Source organism: Furipterus horrens, unplaced genomic scaffold (genome assembly GCF_987537825.1).
Source record: "Furipterus horrens unplaced genomic scaffold, mFurHor1.1.pri manual_scaffold_6, whole genome shotgun sequence".
NCBI classification, from domain to species: Eukaryota; Metazoa; Chordata; class Mammalia; order Chiroptera; family Furipteridae; genus Furipterus; species Furipterus horrens.
This window is the reverse complement of record NW_028327176.1, coordinates 83,712,058-83,725,374: the sequence shown is the minus strand read 5'-3', so window position 1 is coordinate 83,725,374 and position 13,317 is coordinate 83,712,058. Positions and strand designations below refer to the sequence as shown.

At 41.0% G+C, this 13,317-nt stretch overlaps 1 pseudogene; it reads left to right on the top strand.

Moving 5' to 3' along the window:
* The first annotated feature begins 12,314 nt into the window (after nt 1–12,314).
* On the top strand, nt 12,315–12,834 carry LOC150006665 (ferritin light chain pseudogene; annotated as a pseudogene).
* Nucleotides 12,835–13,317: the final 483 nt, after the last annotated feature.

Below are 13,317 nucleotides of genomic sequence, written 5' to 3'. Positions count from 1 at the left end.
GTGCCCAGTGCGAAAGTCACTGGTCACACTGGTCACTGGCCACTGGTTACTGGTCATTGGTCAGTTGTGATGATACGAATTTATTTACAGACAGCTCCATGGAAACCCCAAGATTCTACCAGGTTGTGGTAGGTTTGGTGGGAGAATGATGTCACAAAAACACGCAGTTTAAAGTCACCAGGGAGCCAATAGGGAGCTCAAATTCCCAACAAGATGACAGGATTGGATGGAGGGAGCTAAGTCAACAACTAAATGGCTGAGTTTTGGGGACCATTGTCATAGTTTACAAGGCAGATGTGATAATCTCACTTTCCTCGGGCTCTTATGTTAAAAAAAGAATCATCTCAATGTTTCTATAGATGCTCATTAATATAATTAAATATTAGTTAATTCTCTATATTATGTTGTATAATAGGATATTGTTAATATCCTTAGGTAGAAGGGAAAGGGACATCCAGGTTGTATAATTACAATGTTCCCAATGAAATTATATCAGGCCATCTCATTAGGGAATATACTGCAGCTTTGGAGGAGCAGAGAAAGGGATTAAGGAGCTCTTTGTGTGACTAGGTTAAAGAATAAAATGGAGTTTGTTGAGTGCATGTTGTGGTGAATGATGTGGTCTAAGGCTCCCCACTTATAGTTCCTTCTCCTTGAATCCTACCTTCCTTGGGCTGGGCTGGGCTGGGCTGCACTAAGGTGGGCCTGTTTGTACTTGCATCTCTCTTCTGCTCTCCTTTTCTTTTTCTTCTTCATTGTCCGTGTTGTTTCTGAGAACAGATTTGATGTTGAATTCTTACTCTCATGGATGTTACTTCCTGTCAACTTTGAGCAGCCGGGACTTCTCTTCAGTGTCTTTGGCTTCCCCAAATGGACTCTGCCCTTTAGAAGCAAATACCAAAGAGCGAGAGGGGTCAGCTCATTGCAAACCTTTCCACTCCCAGCCTTTGGTTGCGGTTCTCTTGACCAGAATTTGCCTCCTCTGCTTCTTTGGCCCATGAAGGAATGCTGCCATCCTGTTCTTTTACATGGAAGAGGCATTCACAATATTCTCCATTTCCTTCTCACATAAAGTGTATCCGGTGTGGCAGTTACTGTAGTCTCCTCCCCCTTGCAAACAGCCGCTGTGGAATTTTGGGCCTCTAGGATTCTCTGTCTGCCACGCTTGGGTGCAAGACCAGGCAGAAATGAAGAGGATAATAGTTAGAGAAAGTCAAGGACATTCATGGAGAAGAGGGAAGAGGGAAGGTGAAAGTGTACAGGAAGAAGGAGTCTGATGTGGACTTTTTCAGTTTCTGTGAGAAATAGGTTGACACATTTTGGCCTCATTTTTTATTAACAGAATATATGTGCTAAGTAATGCAGAAACCCCCAGGAATTCTGTTCAGAAGAGAGAAGAATCTTCCATGTATTTCCTACTTTGTTTTATGTATTATTACCTCACTTATATCATTCACTGGTATGTTTGAAGATCATGCTGTGTACCAGCGCTCTGCTTTTGTCCAGATGTTCTTTTCCTTGTCAAAATTTTAAAGATTCTATCATTGTAAGACATATCACATGTTTTTGACCTGATGACTTTTTTTAGAAGCATCATGAACCACCTTGACCTGATGGATTTTGTGGAGAAACTTAAAAAGAGGTCTGTGAGCAAGGCACTGTGGTGAGTTACACTGTGCACCAAGCAAAGGGAGAGATGTGTGCAGTCAGCCCGACTTGGCCTGGGTTGCCTCTGCTTTTCTTCCCCTGCTTAGTGCTGCTCACACTCACCACTCTTGTGACTGTGAGTGAGGGCTGAGTTGCTAATGACCTAACAGGGTGGGGCCAAAGTAGGTATACAGTTTTTCATATGGAAAGTAATACAAAAATTAATAAATAATGCTACTGGAATAAACTGTTTTACCTACTCACACCGTAGATCCTCTTTGGCCCCACCCGTATATGGAGTAAGCTGCTACAGTTGAGAGTTGAGTAGTTGACACAGAGACAACCCCGCAAACAAAGACTAATATATGTACTGTCTGGCTTTTTAAAGAAAATGACTTCTGGCCCTTGTTGTTGGTAGGGTCTTACAGGCTACTGTTGGAATGTTGGCTTTGATTCTGAGAAAAATAAGGATCTCTGGGAGGGTTTGAGCAGGAGGAGGACAGGATCTGACTGAAGTTTTGGTGACTGTGTTGACAAGTTTTAGAGGCAAAGGTTGGAGCAGGTAAGCCGATTAGGACTGCGGTTCCCAGTACACTGGGGTTCCCCCGGAACACCACAGCAAACTCATCAGGGTGTAGCAGTGTATTTTAAATTTCTGAAGCATTTGCAGTGATACTTGACAGCTGTTAGATACCGTGTGTGCTTCTACCCAGTGACTAGTTGACAGTTTCAGCATTAGGTCACGCTATATTCTTTTCAATGTTATCTTGTCTTTGTGAAGTTGAGTTTTTGGCAGTAGCTGGAACAAGAAGCAAGCACTATTAGAAAACTGATCTGGAATAGGAAATGAGGCTGGCAGGATCCAATTTGATTTTAAGGTATGACGTGTTGTACAGTGCCTAATAATCACATGAGTAATTGTGGTTAAGGGAAAAATAAAAATATTTTTAAAATTCGCATGTATTATTTTCCAAATATCTACTTAGCTGTTGAACGATTGTATCAGTACAATGTGTAGTTTCATTGTAGCATTTTCCCTGAAGCTGATGTAACAAATGACCACACCTGGGTGGCTTTGAAAAAAGCAGAAATGTATTGTGCACAGTTCTGAAAGTCAGAAGTCTGAAATCAGTATCACTGGGCCCAATGAAGGTGTCAGCAGGACTACACCCTCTGGAGGCTGTTGGGGGAGATCTTGTTCCTCGCCTCCCACAGCTTCTGCTGGCTGCAGGCTTGATCTGCTGGTGGCGGCAACACTCAGTCTTTGCCCCATCGTCACATCACCTTCTTCTCTTCTGTCTGCACCGAATCTCCTTCTGCCTCCCCTTTATAAGGACGCAGGGGTTGCATTTATGGCTCAGCTCACCCTGATAATCCAGGAAGACCTCTGCATTTAAAGATCCTTAATTTAATCACTCATGCAAAGACACTTTTCATAAATAAAATAGCACCTGATCTGTTTGGGTGGTCATTATCCAGCCTACTACAGGCACAAATGCTTTTTAAGTTTTTGGGAACTAACTACTTTGATAAATGGAACTGGTAAAACTTTTATTTTTTATTTTAAGCCTAGAGGTTAGAAACCAAGGGCTCTGTGAATCTAGAAACTTTGGGAAATTCTAAGATAGAAGACTCTCCTACTAATCCAGGCAAGAAATGACGGAGACTTGGACTAGAGTGGGTGTGGAGGAAAGTGCTCAATTGTGAACTGTTGGTGATACAATTTGAGACTAAGGCAGATGAAATTTTCTGATGTTCTGGTGGGTGGTTGGAATGAGCAACTGGGAAATTGCTTTACCATGAAGTGAGATGAAGAAAACTGTGCAGGTGCAGGGACCAGGTTTTTTTTTTTCTTTTTAAGTATATTTTATTGATTATATTGTTACAGTAGTTCCAGTCTTTCCCCTCTTTGCTCCCCTCTGCCCAGTACCCCCTTCCTCCAGCAATCCCATCCCCCTTAGTTCATATTCATGGGTCGTGCATATAAGTTCTTTGGCTTCACCCTTTCCTATATTATTCTTAACTTCCCCCTGTTTATTTTGTACCAACCGATCATGCTTCTTAATTTCTGCACCATTTCCCCATTTCCCCCCTCCCCCCTCCCAGCTTATAGCCCTCCAAATAATCCCCATACCTGTGATTCTATCCTATTCTGGTTTGCTTCGTTGGATTTTGTTTTTATATTTTAGATTCAGTTGTTGATGCTTGTGAGTTTGTTGTCATTTTAGTGTTCATAGTTTTGAACTTATTTTTCTTAAGTAAGTCCCTTTGACATTTCATATAATAATGGCTTGGTGATGATGAACTCCTTTAGCTTTACCTTGTCTGGGAAGCACTTCTTCTGCCCTTCCATTCCAAATGACAGCTTTGCTGGATAGAGGAGTCCTGTGCAGGTTGCCTTTCATCACATTAACTACCGCTTGCCAGTCCCTTCCTGCCTGCAGAGTGTCCTCTGAGAAATTAGCTGATAGTCCTATAGGCACCCCACTGTAGGCAATTCCCCGCCTCTCTCTTGCTGCCCCCAGGACCCTCTCTTTATCTTTCACCTTTGGCATCTCGATCATGATGTGTCCTGGTGTGATGCCCTCTGGGTCCAGCTCGCCTGGGACTCTCCGTGCTTCCCAGACCTGTATATCCATCTCCTTTGCAAAATTTGGGAAGTTATCCTCATTTTTTTTTCAATTCTTGCTTCCTCATTCTGCACTCGTTGACTGTTTTGTTCTTCCTTATGGTCCAAATCGTTGATTTGAACCCCAGTTTCCTTCCCTTCACCGTTGGGTTTGTGTGGATTTTCCTTCGTTTCACTTAGCATAGCCTTCATTTCTTCTCTTCTGTGTTTGCCATACTCAAGCATATCTGTCATTCCTGTGAGCATCTTTATCACCAGTGTTTTGAATTCTTCATCTCCTAGGTGGTTTATCTCCTCATCTGTTAGGTTGGCTATCTCCTCGTCGCTTAGTTCTCCCACTGGAACCTTGATCTGTTCCCCATTTTGGGCCATACTTCTCTGTCTCCTCATTCTGACAGGCTCCTGTGTTTGTTTGCCTCTGTGTCCCAGGTAGAGCTGTCACTCCTGTTACGTTGTAAAGGGCGGAGCCTTAGGGATTTGTCAGTACAGGGCGACCTGTTTCACCATGTTGTGGTGCTGTATGGGGTCCGAGGGGGAACAATGCCACCTTCCCAGTACTCGCCCCTTTTCCAGTCACCTCTCTCACTACTGCACCCGACTGGCACCCCTCTAGCTGCTGCCCTGGCCGTCGTTCCCAGAGTGGGTGGGTCTGCGGACGTTCTAGGACTGTGGGGGCCCTTTACACAAGCGGACTCTGCTGAGAGACTTGCAGTTTCTTCCTCTGCCCCAACCCCAACTGCTGTGCACAGTCAGAAGCAATGAGGCTTGATTTTCCCCAGTGCTGGGACTGTGAGATGAGAGGTCCGGTGAGGGGTTGGGAACGCTCCTGACTTTTTAAAACATGTGACTGCACTTTCTGCCGCTGCCGCCCCTGCTGCCGCTACCACACTGCGTCCTTTCGGCCCTGGCTCCGCCCCGCTACCTGTCTGCATGAGTATTTCTTCTTTATATCTTTGTTTGCTGGACTTCCATGTAGTTTGATTTCCTCGAACTTCTGGTCGTTTCTAGTTTTGAGGTAGTTGTATTCCTTCTTAGTTGTGGAGGGAGACTCAGCGTGTCTGTCTATGGCCGGAAGTAGGGGTTTTTTGTGTGTGTGTTATTGTTGTTGCTATTGTCTCTTACAAGTAGGGCAGGTGGGGCATTCTGTTTACTACACTTTTAGAAAAGAAGATTAGAAGGGAAGGAAAAAGGGAAGCAAAAGATACAGGATCATGACTAGAGACTGCCTACAGACTCTCCACCAGCCCACAGGCTTATTCCACGTCTCCTGGTGGACAAACGTAGCTCTACTCAGGAGGCCTTCAGGTCGTTGTGTTTTGCCTTCTTATTCAAAATGTGGTGTGAACAAATGTAGACATGAGGTGCTATGCAATAAGAGAGGGGAGACAGAAATACCTGTCTGACCCAAAGTCCTATGAGGGCAGGGCAAATGGGACTCTGTTTTGGGGAACTGAAAATTACAGGGTCCCCAAATTAAAAATATATGTAAAAGGATGGAGCAGAATTTAAGAAAAATAGGCTCTGCAACACAGTGATTGGATATCCTCAAACCCTTTCCTGGAAATAGGTCAGGCCAAACAAGATACCCATGGGTAGCATTTACCACAAAACTAGAAACCCCAACATAAGAGGGTGCAGGATACACACACCTGCCAGGTCTCAGCATCTGCACCAAGAGAAGTGACAGACAGTAGGAAGCATCTGTGGGACGTGATGGCAGGAGGCCTTCCAAGCACCAACAGTAGCCACCAGAAAGCACTGAAGGCCTGTGTGAGAAGAGCAGCTGAGACCGAGAGGGCTTTTGCCCAAGCCCAAAGTGAGCAAGTACAAGGGGCTGGCGAAAGAGTTTGAAGGACTAGAGCGGTCTAGACCCTATATATGTTGACACTGAGCACCAGGGTGTCTTTCCTGGATGTAGCCCACACGGAGGAGACAGTGCACAGAGGAACTATAGACACAGAGGGAAGATGTCCTGATGAAGTTGGGGAGGGGAAACAGAGCCAGTAAACCTCAGATAGCAAGCCCCATGTTTCTGAAGACTGCATTAAAATAAATACAGAAAAATTTTGTAAGTTAAAAAAGAGGTCTTCAACCTCACCTTTTCTAAGGACATTAAAACTAAGTTTACCTAACATATAAATAACAGGAAAGGATTGAGAGAAAATCCCATACAAAGGTAGTATGGAAAAAGAAGAATAAAGAGCAGAATAGTATCTCATCTGCAAAAGAAACAAGTCAGAATAGATGGGCCCACAAAACAGTAACCTGCTATTTCAAAATGAGCTAAAAGACATTCAGTAAAACAAAGCAGAAGTTGAAAGAACATGGTGGGACATTATAATATAAAGGGCGTAGAATTTCTGTTTGGAATGAAGAAAATGTTCCGGAAATGATAAATGCCTGTAGAAGCTACCCATGAATGTTTAGTATGGGTTCGTCTATTTTCGTGACAGGGTTTGGAAATTTTAAAACCATATCCTGCTCCATCTACCTTTCTGAAGTGCTGCTCAGTCTTTTGATGTAATTACTTAAATTTAGATGGTAGTGATGGTTGCGTGATATCATGAATGTACTTACTATGACTGAATTGTATACTTAAAAAGGGTTAAAATGGAAAATTGTGTGTTATGTATATTTTACCATAATTTAAAAATAATGAAAGGGAGCATAAATCAGAATAAAGTGAGATGATGGAACTCAGTACAGAATTAAAAATAAATTTAAAAATTTCAGAAATGAAGACTAATTAAATGTAATACAAGAGCGAATGAACAAAATGGATAATGCCTTAAGGGAAACAAATGAGAAAACAATGAAAGTTTTAGAAATCAAAAATAAGATAAAAGGGCTCTAGAGAAATGTCAAATATAAAAGACAGGGAAAAAAGCATGGACAGTTCTAAGAGAGTGATACAAAAGTACACATAAGGATTTACTGTTGCATAAAAGTGATATTTCAAATTAATGAGACAGATTCATCTATAAATCGTGATACATATATGTTGGAGTGTAGGTAATTTCTCTGGAAGAATCCACAGCATGGCAAAATAATGTCTCTAATGGAGGAGGGAAAGTAGTGTCTGGGGAACTATGAAAAAAGGGAGGATTTTCACTGAAAACCCTTTTGTGCTTTTCTAAATTTCTATCATGTGAATCTACTGCCTCAGAAGTCTGACTGCTTGAGTTCAAATCCCAGCTCATCCAACTGCCAGCTCTTAATCTAGGGTAAATACTTGACAAGCTCCAAGCCAATCTCCTCATCTGTGAAACGGAGTGATTAAGGTAGCCTGTTGCCGCCTGGCACAGAATGAACTCTCAATAAATGTAAAATGCTTATGGAAACAATGCAGATGCCCATCAACTGATGAGAGGATGAACAAAGTGGTAAATCCATTCAATACACTATACAGTCATAAAAAGGAATGAAGGACTGACACATGCTACAACACGAATGAACATTGACAACATGCTAGTGAGAGAAGCCAGACAAAAACATCACATATTGTATTTCTCCACATATGAAATCTCTGGAAAAGTGACTTTCATCCAGATACAAAGCACAGTAGTGGTGCCAGGGGCTGGAGGGACGAGGTAACAAGAAATAACTAACTGCCAATGATGAAGGGGGTTTCTTTTGGGGCTGGTGAAAATGTTTGGGGGTAGAGGATGGTGATGGTTGCACGAGTTTTGAATGCACTAAACATCACTGCATTTACAGTTTAAAACGATGAACTTGATAGTATGCAAATTATACCTCAATAAAAATAATTGTTGAAATACACATTACCAATTTTCAAATGATGATGAGTCCCATCTCTGCCCTTCCCCTATTCCACTCTCTTTCCTGTTCCCCACGCTCCCCCCCCACCACTTCTCCCAGCAGCCCCAGGAGGCCTCCCAAGGAGCGCCTTTGAACTGATCCCTTTGTAGTAGGGCTGTTCAAGCAGCAATTAAGTGTGCACATGCTTCCTTTAAGCTGCTTTTCTTAATCACCTCAATAGACACCTTTCTTTTCTTTGGACTTCCGGAGCACTTTTTGTACCTTTAATAATTTGTGTGTCATTACCCCCCGCTAACTGATAAGCTCCTTAAGAAGAGGACCCACATCTGGTAACAGTGTCGATATTTGAAAAAATTTAAAGATAGTTTTCTTTTTTTAAAGTTTAATCCTGGCACACTCACATATTTCAGGAGACTAATTTCTGCCAATTTCTCAGATTCTAAATTAGCCTGTCGGTACTTACCTTTATTTTCCCATCTGTGTATAGTTGGGGTAGAGGGAGGGGAGAGGCTATTGAAGAAAAAGTAAATCTGGGAATAATTGAGAGCTTAATTTTTTAAAGCTTGGATTAACATTTGGTGAAGTGATAATGTCCATTTCATGCTACTCTTTTATCAAAATGAACTTCAAACATTTTAGAAATTCTGGACCTAGTTTTGTGGTGAGCCAGATGTTGAGCCATCGTGTCACATTTCATGGTGACAGTTCTAGAACTAATAAGATATCAAGTATCTCATCCAAAGTCATAATGTGAGATATTACATTGGAGAATCTTCATACAAAGAAAGACAATCTCTGTACCCTTTATACTTTGAGAGATTGGATTGAAACTTATTTAAAAAATAGTGCAAACTGGGAATTTTAGTGCTATTGGTTGGAACTCCGGACACTGAATAATTTAGGTATATGATTTTGGCGAACTCTAGGGGTTTTTATTTGAAATTTAAGAAGTCATATTCAGCTGATATCAAATCTATTTTGTTCATGTGGTGACTCACAGAGTAAGAAAATTGAATGCCACACAAATATTGCAATGTGCAGTTTGTTCTTTCTTTCTCAAAATGTGTTAGCATAGCCATTTGTAAGACTATTCTACAAATATTGACTTCTTAAGAGAGCAATTTATTAAAAAGCATGACTTTATATATAGAAGTATTTTTTAAACATAATTAAATTTGACCTCATTTTATAAGTAAAATATACAGTATTTTACTGTTAGCTTGTCTCAAAGCATATTTATCAAAGACCCTATAAATAATAGTGAACACAGGTTCATAATAATAAAATAATTATCCCAATATCTATTAAAGTAAATTTTTATTACTTCAGGTCTTATCAAATAATTTGAAATCCAGATCAATTTAGTCAGTGTATCAATCTTTTGTAACCCCGAAAAAAAGCTGTTAAAAAAGAAACTATAGAAATCTAAGGTAAAAAGAGAAGAAGACATTTGATATATTAATTTGTTTTCAACCACACAGAATAAGAGAGGAAATGTACAGGGCCTCAGAGTCGGAAACTGCAAGTGGACTGTCAGGTCTGACAGCACTGTGAGTGATGATTCTTTCTATTTCTCTCATAGGAGGAGGCTCCAGAACAATAAATCACATACACACATTGTTCAATATTCTGACAAATTTAAACTGTCAAGTTATTATAACAGCTGTGAGTTTTATCTTATTTAGGACACTCCTGGATATATGATTTTGTAAACAGCTTTTCTGCAGGTAGTTTATATGAGACAGCCTTTGTTTATGTCTAATTAGCCCCTTGAAAGCTCCTTGACCTTCGTAAAATCCCTTTATTTATCTGAGCTCACTTTTCACATCTGTATAACATCTATTTTCATAGAGATATGTAGTTGCACAACTTACAGTACAATTGTTTGGAGCTTTCCTGGATTCTAGTATTACTAATCAGAAACTGCATGCAGATTCTGTATCTTTAAATATTTATACTGTCCTGTAACAGTAACAAGTGCGGCAGGGATTGTCACTCCCGAGTCGGACTGCACAGCCATTCTCGGCGGTGCAGATAGACTCTCAAGAAGCTACGCCATCGTCTCTCGAGACGGACGGCTGCCGACGACTGTCCTGGGTATAGCTAACTTCCCTTTGAAATAAATTATAGTAGAAAAAAACTCCAAATCATTTGTAGTTACTTTGCTGTGTTTTAGTCCAGCAGCAAGACAGATGGAAAATACAAAAAAATAAGATGCTGTGATATGACTGGATATACCATATAGGGAAATTATACAGCAAGCCAGGTGACTAATAAACACCTACTTTTTCATTGTGTTAACAACATATTCCTTCAGAAACGACTGGCAGTCCCTTCTTGCCTATAAATTCTCCTTTGAGAAATCGGCTGATAGTCTAATTGGGACCCCTTTGTACGTAATTCTTTTCTTCTCTCTTGCTTCTCTCTTTATCTTTAATTTTTGACATTTTGATTATCATGCGTGGTTCTTCCTGGGTCCAGTTTATCTGGAACTCTCTGTACTTCTTGGACTTATAAGTCCATTTTCTTCTCCAAGTTAGGGAAGTTCTGCTTCATTATTTTTTCACATAATTTTTCAATTTCTAGTTCTTCTTCTTCACCCTCTGGCAATCCTATAATTCGAATGTTCTTTTGCTTATAGCTGTCGCAGAGGTTTCGGAGCCTCTCCTTATATTCCTCACTTTTTGTTTCCTCTTTCTGCACTGGTTGGCTGTTTGTTCCTTCCCTATGTTCCGATTTGTTGATTTGGTCCCTGGCTTTCCCTTCCTCACTACTTGTCTTGTGTGTATTTTTGTTCATTTCAGCAGGACTAGCTTTCATTCCTTCCCTGTCTTGATTAAGTCCCACTGTTAGAAAGATTCAAAGTAATGAAAATCAAAAACCTACAACCACGATTATTCTATCCAGCGAAGCTGTCATTCAGGATAGAAGGGCAGAGAAAGTGCTTCCAGGACAAAGAAAAACTGAAGGAGTTCATAAGATCCAAACCATTGTTATATGAGATGTTAAAGGGACTTGTTTAGCAGATGGAGAATCAAAACTATGAACATTAAAATGAAAACTGTGTCACAACAAACAACAGCAGAAGCTAGGGAATTGAAACAAAGGCAAACTAAGCAAACTAAGTAGGCAATGAGAGGGAAAAAAATAGGTATGGGGAACATATAGGGGGGAGGTCAGTGGGGAGGAGAAAGGGGGAAAAGGGAGGGAGATGATGCATGAATTAAGAAGCATAGTAGGAGAGAGTGGGAGTAGACAGGAAGATGTTGAGAAGAACTATATGCACAACCAATGGGCATGGCCTAAGGAGGGGGACAACTGGAGGGAGGGGGGTCACAGGGTGGAGGGGAGCAGAGGGAAAAGAAATTGGGACAACTGTAACAGCATAATCAATGAAATAAAACAAAAAACAAACGACTGGCATTTCTTTGTGATATGAATGCAATAAAAATAACAGTAAGTGGAAAGGGCCATATGAGATTGTACATGTTCTATAGGCAATGACCCTGTATGGATTAGGATGTCTTATTATTTCTATTTGACCACTGAAAACTTAGGTTTGGGAAAACCTCAATGAATTGTTTATATCACTCAGCTAGTAAGTAGGAAGTCTGTCTGGTTCAATGTCCATGCTTTTGTCACTGTGTTATGACAGTGCCTAAGAAATGTATTTGCATAAAAGAAAGTAAAATATTGTATGCTTTGGATGATGGATGAAGCATTTTATTAAAGAGACAGACTTATTCTGCGTCTCTTCAGCACTTTATGTAATAAATCTTTCCATTTTGTAATAAAGTTTCCATTGTCTCATGTTTTAAAATATTACTTCTTTCTCAGACTGAAATTTGAGAAAACATTGCCACCTTGAGTGATTTACCTGCTGGAAAATGTAAGATGCACCTACAAAAATCAATTATTCTTTTTCCAATTTTTCAAGGAGTCCACGACTCTGAGAAATTGTATTCTTCTCTTTGATGCTAGTCAGTGATCACAAGTGAGACTATAACTATCTCTTTCGTTTATTAGTTTAATTAATTATGCAAAATTGGATGTTCTGTTATTTGCCCACTCATTTTAAGAAATTGTTTACTAATGTTAAAATATACACACACACTTTGGCAGGGCCCTTGATTATCCTCCGGATCTGTCTCTTGCTCCAACAGTATTTGGACAGAGAGAACAGACCCAGGGATGCCCCTTCTTCCAGCCTCCTTTCCAGTCCCCAGCTTCAGAACCTTAACTCTATTTCCAAATAAGCATGAGCTCTCAAATTCGTCAGAATTATTTCACTGAGGTGGGTGCTGCAATCAACCACCTGGTCACCTTGCATCTGCGGGCCTCCTACACCTACCTCTCTCTGGGCTTTTAGTTCCATGGTGAGGAGGTGGCTCTGCAAGGCCTCGGCCATTTCCTACAGTGGGCGGAGGAGAAGAGTGGAGGGAGAGAGCATCTCTTAAAGATGCAAGACCAGCGTGGTGGTGGTGCTTCCAAGAGGTGCTGAAGCCTTACCAGGATGAGTGGGGTGACACTCAGGACGCCATGGATACTGCCATGGTCCTGGAGAAGAACCCAAACCAGGCCCTTTTGGAGCTGCCTGCCCTGGGTTCTGCCCGCACAGACCCTCATCTCTGTGACCGCTTGGAGAACCACTTTCTAGACGAAGAGGTGAAAGTCATCGAGAAGATGGGTGAGTCCTGACCAACCTCCAAAGCCTGGTGGGCCCCCAGGCTGGGCTGGGCAGGGATCACTTCGAAAGCCTCACCCTCAGGCACAACTAGGAGCGTTCAGAACCCAGAGGCCTTTGAGGGGCCCCTCTGTGTTCCCCTGGTGTCTGGCTTCAGCCTGAGCCTCTACCTGCCCCCGGTGAGCAGCCTTTCAACTTCCCTAGAACCTTCTCCCATGCATTGGACCAAATGGAAACAATGAAGCTTTTTTTTTTCTTGTAAGGGAAACAAAACACTTTAACACGTAATTAGAACTGATTTTTTTAGATAGAAGAGGAAACATATGCTTGATAGAGTACTGATAAATTCATAATATTTGCGCTTCAATGTTTCCTATTACCATCTAACTAACTAAAAAATTGGTATAGTTAAACAAAACATATAAATAAAAGAATCATTAGCCTAGGAAAGATTATTTTACTATTGCTTTTCTTAGATTTATCATTGTTTTTTTTTTTTTAAATAGTGAATTTCCTTTTTGGGTGTGACACTTGCTCTGAGATTGGGAGGAAACATTTTTATTTTGTTATAGTAAAT